Raw genomic sequence first — 6,851 nt, 5'->3', positions numbered from 1 at the left:
GGTCATGATCCCAGGGTCCTGGGATCGAGTCCCGCATCAGGCTCCCTGCTCCTTGGGAGCCTGCTTCTCCCTCTCTCTCTCTCTCTCTCTCTCTCTCTCTCTCTGTCTTTCATGGATAAATAAATAAAATCTTTAAAAAAAAGTTGAAGATGTGCATGACTTTGATGACTGGGTAACAAATGCTTTTACAATTCAAGTGGTTTCCAGTGTTTGCTTTCAACAAAATTAAAGAAGGACCTAATTGAGTTGTCAGCTAATAAATCATTAAAAGTAATTTGGTTAAAAGATCACAATATAATTTTGGCATACAACACAGAAAAAGTTTAAATAATTGAGTGATATATCTCTGCTAGAATAATTTTCATTTTTATTTATTTATTTTTTTTAAAATATGAAATATGTTGCTTACTGCTGGCATTTGTAACCATGAAAAAGAGGAGTAAATTTGAGGATGAATCCTGGATGATTCTAGAAATAAGTTATATTAATCCATGTCTACATAAATGAATAAAATTTGTTTAATAATTAGCTGTCAAATCTTGGTTGTATTGATTGTGTATTAGTAATAATTCTATAAAACTGAAAACAGTGCTTTCTTTGGCAGCATGTAAACTAAAATTGGAATGATACAGAGGAGATTAACATGGACTCTGCAAGGAACGCATTCAAATTCATGAAAAACGAATTCATAAAAAACAAACAAAAAAATTGAAAATACATTTTTTAAATCAGAATTTACAATCATCAATTTTTTTAAATTGTTGTTTAATATGGATCTATTCTTCCATTTCCTTTGCTTGGAATAAGGGAATAAGTAAAAAGAGAAAAAAATGTTTGAATGATACATATGTCATTAAAATATCTACTGATGAGGGACCTGGGTGGCTCAGTCAGTAGAATGTCTGTCTCTTGATTTCGTCTCAGGTCATGATCTCTGGGTCCTGAGATCTAGCCTCGTGACGGGCTCTGTGCTGGGCATGGAGACTGCTTAAGATTCTCTTTTCCTCTCCCTCTGCCCCTCCCCCAGTCCCTTACTTTGTTCACTCTCTCTCTCTCTCAAAACAAAACAAAACAACAACAAAACAACAAAGAAAAAACCCAAAACCAATTAAAATATCTACTGCTGATATGATTTGGGTGAGATAGTTTAGACCCTTGTTTTAATAATGATACAAATAAGTTTTTAAAAGTAGAAGTACATGAAAATACAACATTAAGGATAATTTTGAAAAGAAAATACCTATAACTCTAGCAACCTTAACAAACACATTTTCAATTATTTTTGTCCTCTAGTCTGTGTATTATTTTTATAAACTATATCAATCTATTTTAAAGAAACTTAATCCTAATTTTTGTTATTAGACATATCTCAAGGGAAAAATGTACAACAAAGAGATCATTTTTGTAAACAAATGTGGTGGATAATTTTAGCATCATTGAGGGTAGGTCAACCAGATATTATGTAATTTCTGCTGTGATATAATATGAGGTATATAATTTCACCAATGATTATTCTAGTCAAAAATGTCTCATTTGAATCCATCAAGCTTTTGCATTTAACTTACAGTTTACTGAGAATATGGCAGAAAGAGCAGTAAGCTAAAGGACATCCAGAGGAAGCAAGCAGACAAAATCAGAAGGTAGGATGTTCTTTTGGACAAATGTTCCATTCATGTCAACAAATCAGTGTTAATTAAAAACATACCTCATTAATAAAAATCTGAAAATATTCCAAATTGAGGATGCAATGCCAGTGTAAGATAAAAATGGCATCTCAAATCAGGGAGGAAAAGATACAACTTGGTAATAAATAAGTTTGTGTAATGAGAGCTACATAGAGAAAATAAATGTAGGTCCAGTCCTCCTATCCTGTGCTGGATAACTTCTAAATGGGTTAGACATAAAAAAAAAAAAAAAAATTTAAAAGTACTAGAAGAGAACATCAGTGGTAGGTTTAACTAAAAATCCAAAATGGAGAAAATTGTCCATATTAGGACACAATTTATAAACAAAATAATGGAAAATATCAGTAAATTGATAAATTCACCACTGAAAAATAGAAAATGACAAACTGCAAAAAAAGTAATTTGTACAATAGATAAGGGTAATCTGTTAAATCTATTAACATATAAAAACAAAAGTCCCAGTGCTATAGAAAAATGAAAAAAATATTCAGGTAGCTCAAAGAAAACAGGAATAGAAATGCTCTGGAAAATATGGAAAGATGTTCTGCTTTGCTCATAATAAGAAATTGCAAATTAAAACCACCCTGAGATCCCATTTCTCACATATTGTATTGGCTAACATCCAAAAGTTTGGCAATACCCTCTGTGGATGAAAATGAATAAAACATTCTCCTATATTGGTAATGGAAATGTAAAATGTTAAAACCACTTTGGAAGGAAATTTAGTAATTACCAGCAACATTTTTGCATTTGTTTTGTGACCCAGTAATACTACTTCTAAGAACATATCCCAAGATACACTGAGGAAAAATATGAAAAATAAAATGATGTGTAAGAGGCTATTTATGGTAGCAGTACCTGAAAAATAAAGCCTGGGGAAAAAAACCCAAATGTACAACAGTAAGGGACATGGGTTGGTTAAATACACACAGTAAAGTAAACCAATAGAATTCTAGGCAATACGAATCCTAACATGACAAAAGGAATATGTTTATAAACTACTAAGGATTTTTCTCCAGTGTATATTGTTAAAGAAAGAAAGCTAGATGGAGAGAGTGGTGTAAAATGCTATTGTGTGCTTAAGAAGGGGACAGTATATGCAACCTGTTAAGTATAAATAGGAATACATTAAATACAAGCAACCAGGGGTGCCTGGATGGCACATTGGTTAGACGTCCGACTCTGGTTTTGGCTCAGGCTGTGATCTGAGAGTCATGAGATCGAGCCCCGTGTAGGGCTCCGCTCAGTGCAAAGTCCGCTTAAGATTCTCTCTCCCTCTGCGCCTGCTTCTCTCACTCTCAAATAAATAAATAACTCTTAAAAAAAATTTTAAAAGCAAACATATTAACTGTTTGTATATACATATGTATATAGCTTATTGTAAGAGCTGGAAAAATAATTTTGAAATTAGAAAACATACGGATATTTTTGGAAATTAAAGAGAAGAGGATGAAGACGACAGAAATAACAGCTAGACTTCTTGGAATATTCTGTTTCATAGGTTTTTTCCTAGAGCCATCTAAATATTCTGCATAACTGTAAAACAAAACATATTTAAAAGGGGAAAAAATAGCATTCCTAAAACCTGAAAGCAAATTGAAACAAATGAAACTATGTATTGAATTGATGGTAAAAAATAAAAACAAAACAGAAAAAAATACACACACCCAAAGTGGAATTAGTCCAAGTGCCTTTAAAACACATTAATTTAACTGGACACCCCTAAGCATATAGAGCAAGGACAAAAGCATTTTTAAAAATAGAACTGTTTTCAGTATATATTTTGTTAGTAGTTAAGGATACTGTTAGTCTCACATATAAATACACATAGTTATCCTCTTTCCTATTTCATAAGTGTTAGATGTTTTGGTTGTAAAAACTTTTGAAACAGGTGGAGGCATAAGCAAATGTGATAGATGAAGTTTTCAAGAACATCACATAGGGGTGCCTGGGTGGCTCATTTGGTTAAGCATCTGCCTTCAGCTCAGGTCATGATCCAAGGGTCCTGGGATCAAGTCCCACATCATCATGCCTCTCTCTCTTTCTCTCTCTGTCTCGCATGAATAAGTAAAATCTTAAAAAAAAATCAAGTAGTAGTGAGAAGAAGTTTTAGAGACATCAAAGCCAAAAACAATTCTTAGGTACTGATTGGAACAACTTTAGGTTTAATGAAGATAATTTAAATATAATCTGTGCATTAAAGAGTCAAAAAGTGCAATGGAAATAGAAGAAATGGAGACAAAGGTACAATACAGAAATGGTGAAATGAAGACAAATGATGTCAAAAAGAGGTCAAAAAAGAGGATGTACTGTAAGATCACATTTCATAAAAAAAGGTCTTTATCCTTAGAAAAAGTCTGGAAGTATGTTTGGGGTTGGGGGACTGTTCATATTGTTCTTGCTCCCTTTATTTTCTAATTTTCTACACTGGATATTTACTGCCTCAATAAGAACACGTAATCTCATCTAAGAAATAAAACATATATTCATTTTTTCTACCCTCAGGCCATGATCTCAGGGTCCTGGGATCGAGTCCCACATGGGGCTCCCTGCTCAGCGGGCGTCTGCTTCTCCCTCTCCCTCTGTGTGCTTGCTCTCTCTCTCAAATAAATAAATAAATAAATCTTTAAAATCTGAATCTTTAAAACAGGATTATAATTTTTTAAATTATTCCCCATTTCTTTTGTTATATTTGAGAATGTTAATACCCTGTATGTTTTAAAAGAGTCATTTAAATGGAACAGTGTAAATCTAACTAAATTAAAACTAAAGTCTTTATCATTTATTCCTTTACAGATTGAAAGGTCTAACATTTCTCAAACCACTCCTCATTCAAAGTCTGATTTTCCTGAAGTTTAGTTTTTCTTCTACCACTCGCCACTTAAAAGCTATACTTGATTTTGGTCATGCAATTTTTCCTAAGGCACACACCTAGTGATTAAAATAGATTTTATTTCTGCCTGTACTTTCTTTACCAAAGAGAAAATACATTTTATTAATTTTTATGTCAATACTGAAAAGACTTCCATCATTGCTAATTGATTTTTTTCAGTATTTTTATGCAGTTGTTACTATGAAGACATATTCAGGGTTCCAGAACATGCATTATCTTACTAGCCCAACACAGTTACCATAGTCTATACTCTATATTGTAAGCTAAATGACAAAGTATGAGAATAATTGATGGGAATTTTACATGGTCCAGTGATGTAAGTATCAAAACAGGCATGCTTTCTCTGCAGAGAGGGTATGCTTTTCTTTTCTACAATTCCTTCTTTCAATATTTTTAGATTACTGTTATTTACTAATTTGCTTTATGCCTATAATTTTTTACCCCTCTCTTTAATAGCCTGCTTCTTGAGTCTTCCCTTCAAATTATAGTCAAAATTGAAAAAAATAGATATATTTATTATAGGTGATAGTTACTCATGTCCCCAGAAGTATAATTTTTAGAAGAATTTTAACTACCATTCCTTTGGCAGACTGACAATATAGCTTTAGTCAAGAAGAGTAATAATTCTTTCTTATCCCATTTCTCACCCTGGTAAACAACAGCTCGGTTTTTTTTAGGACTGCCTGCATTCATGGTCAGCAGTCGTAACTTCAGCATATGTTACTGGAATGTCATTCTGTTTAGGGCTCCTGCATGTTTGGGAAACTATTAGGTTTGGGTATTGTGATTAAGATGAAGGTCAGTTTGGCCATAACATTTTTATGGAGACTTTGAGAGTACAGGTTTACTACTTACTAAACTGTTCTAAAATGAAGTGTGTATCCTTTATAAGCATCACATCTTAGAAAAAAAGTGTGATCCTTATAAAAATAATGCAAGTGATTTTAATAAAGGGGCTACAGAAAAGGGAAGCTATAACCTGCTCCCCCCTTTCACTCTGGTCCCATCTGTTGTAAATGAATAAAAGCACAAATTGGGTTTTATGCTGAACACTTTAAAGTCAGTAGTGGCTTAAGGTTATAAGCAAATGAAAACCAGAAGGAGACTTGGAAGTTCCTCGAACCTATGTGCTTGAAGATACAAGTTTCTACCAGGTGACTATAGTGAGAAAAATGACAAGGATAAAGCTGGCAAGTTCGAGAAAGGATCCCATATTCCCAGTCACTTTGTACTCTGGAGTCAGTTTGTGAAAAGAATCTTCTTGAGTCTGGGCCAAATTAAAACTAGAGGATGTTAGAAAAAAATGTATAAAGTAAATTATTTCACTTAATGACTTCATTCTTTGCTTAAGAAACCTTTCTATGATTTTTGTTGTTAAAATGACCTTTCTTTAGTGAAATGATTATACTTAGAGGTCATATTTTGCTGTTGTTTTTATTTTTCCTTTTAACTCCTTATTTATCCAAAATACATTGTTAGTAACTCTATACAGATTAATAGTTATTTTTGAAATTGTACTGACAAGTGAAATGGAAAAGTAGAAGAACCACAGAACTGGTCCAATTTACTCACATAAAATGCTTTACACAACATGACATCGTGTTCTGGCCATTCTAACATACCCGGTTGAGGAAATAGACTAAGATATGAAATATAAGGCATGAAGGATTGAATGGCTTAGCATTGAGAAACTCAAGAACAGTAAAGGAAATGCATTTAAGGGTACTGTTCCCTCAGCCTGGGAGCCTCTACTTTATAAATCCCCACACTTTTGAAAGGCCTTACTCATTTAATATTTGTCTCCTTTGTTAAGTCTTCTGGGCTACCCCCTTTTAGGCTAAGATCTGCCTTTCTATTTCACCAGAATATCTCCATAGGGAGTACATACTCTTTAAAAACTGCCTGGCTCAAAATGGACATTTATCAACTCAAATGTTAGCTGAGCTGGACGGAGTTTATCTTACTTATTCTGCTTATTTGGCTTTTGATTACAATTGCCATAGGTTTTTCCTATATCTCATCTCATTTGGGAAGAAGAAGCTGGTGCCATGTAGTAATTCTGGGCTTTCTTTGTTTGGCCTGTCTGCCAGGATAGAAGCAGGGCCTCCAAGTTCAGAAGGTGAACTAGCATCAGATTACTAAATTCTGACCTAATGCTTTTTTCCTACTGACTTAGGATAATGAAAAAAAATGCACTCACTTTGTATTATGAAGATTCATGTAGCATCCCAGCCCTTAAAGAAGCTCCTATCAAATACATTGAATGATTTTAA

At 33.4% G+C, this 6,851-nt stretch overlaps 1 non-coding gene across 1 annotated transcript; it reads left to right on the top strand.

Annotated features, from left to right (window-relative positions):
* Positions 1 to 588: 588 nt before the first annotated feature.
* Positions 589 to 690, top strand: LOC112825326 (U6 spliceosomal RNA). Its single transcript, XR_003208646.1, has one exon. It is a non-coding gene; the product is annotated as a U6 spliceosomal RNA (small nuclear RNA).
* Positions 691 to 6,851: the final 6,161 nt, after the last annotated feature.

This window comes from Callorhinus ursinus, unplaced genomic scaffold (genome assembly GCF_003265705.2).
Source record: "Callorhinus ursinus isolate GAN/ISIS: 27379988/994484 unplaced genomic scaffold, GSC_fseal_2.0 scaffold12, whole genome shotgun sequence".
Classification (NCBI taxonomy): Eukaryota; Metazoa; Chordata; class Mammalia; order Carnivora; family Otariidae; genus Callorhinus; species Callorhinus ursinus.
The sequence above is the reverse complement of the archived record's forward strand: the minus strand, read 5'-3'. Positions and strand labels throughout refer to the sequence as shown.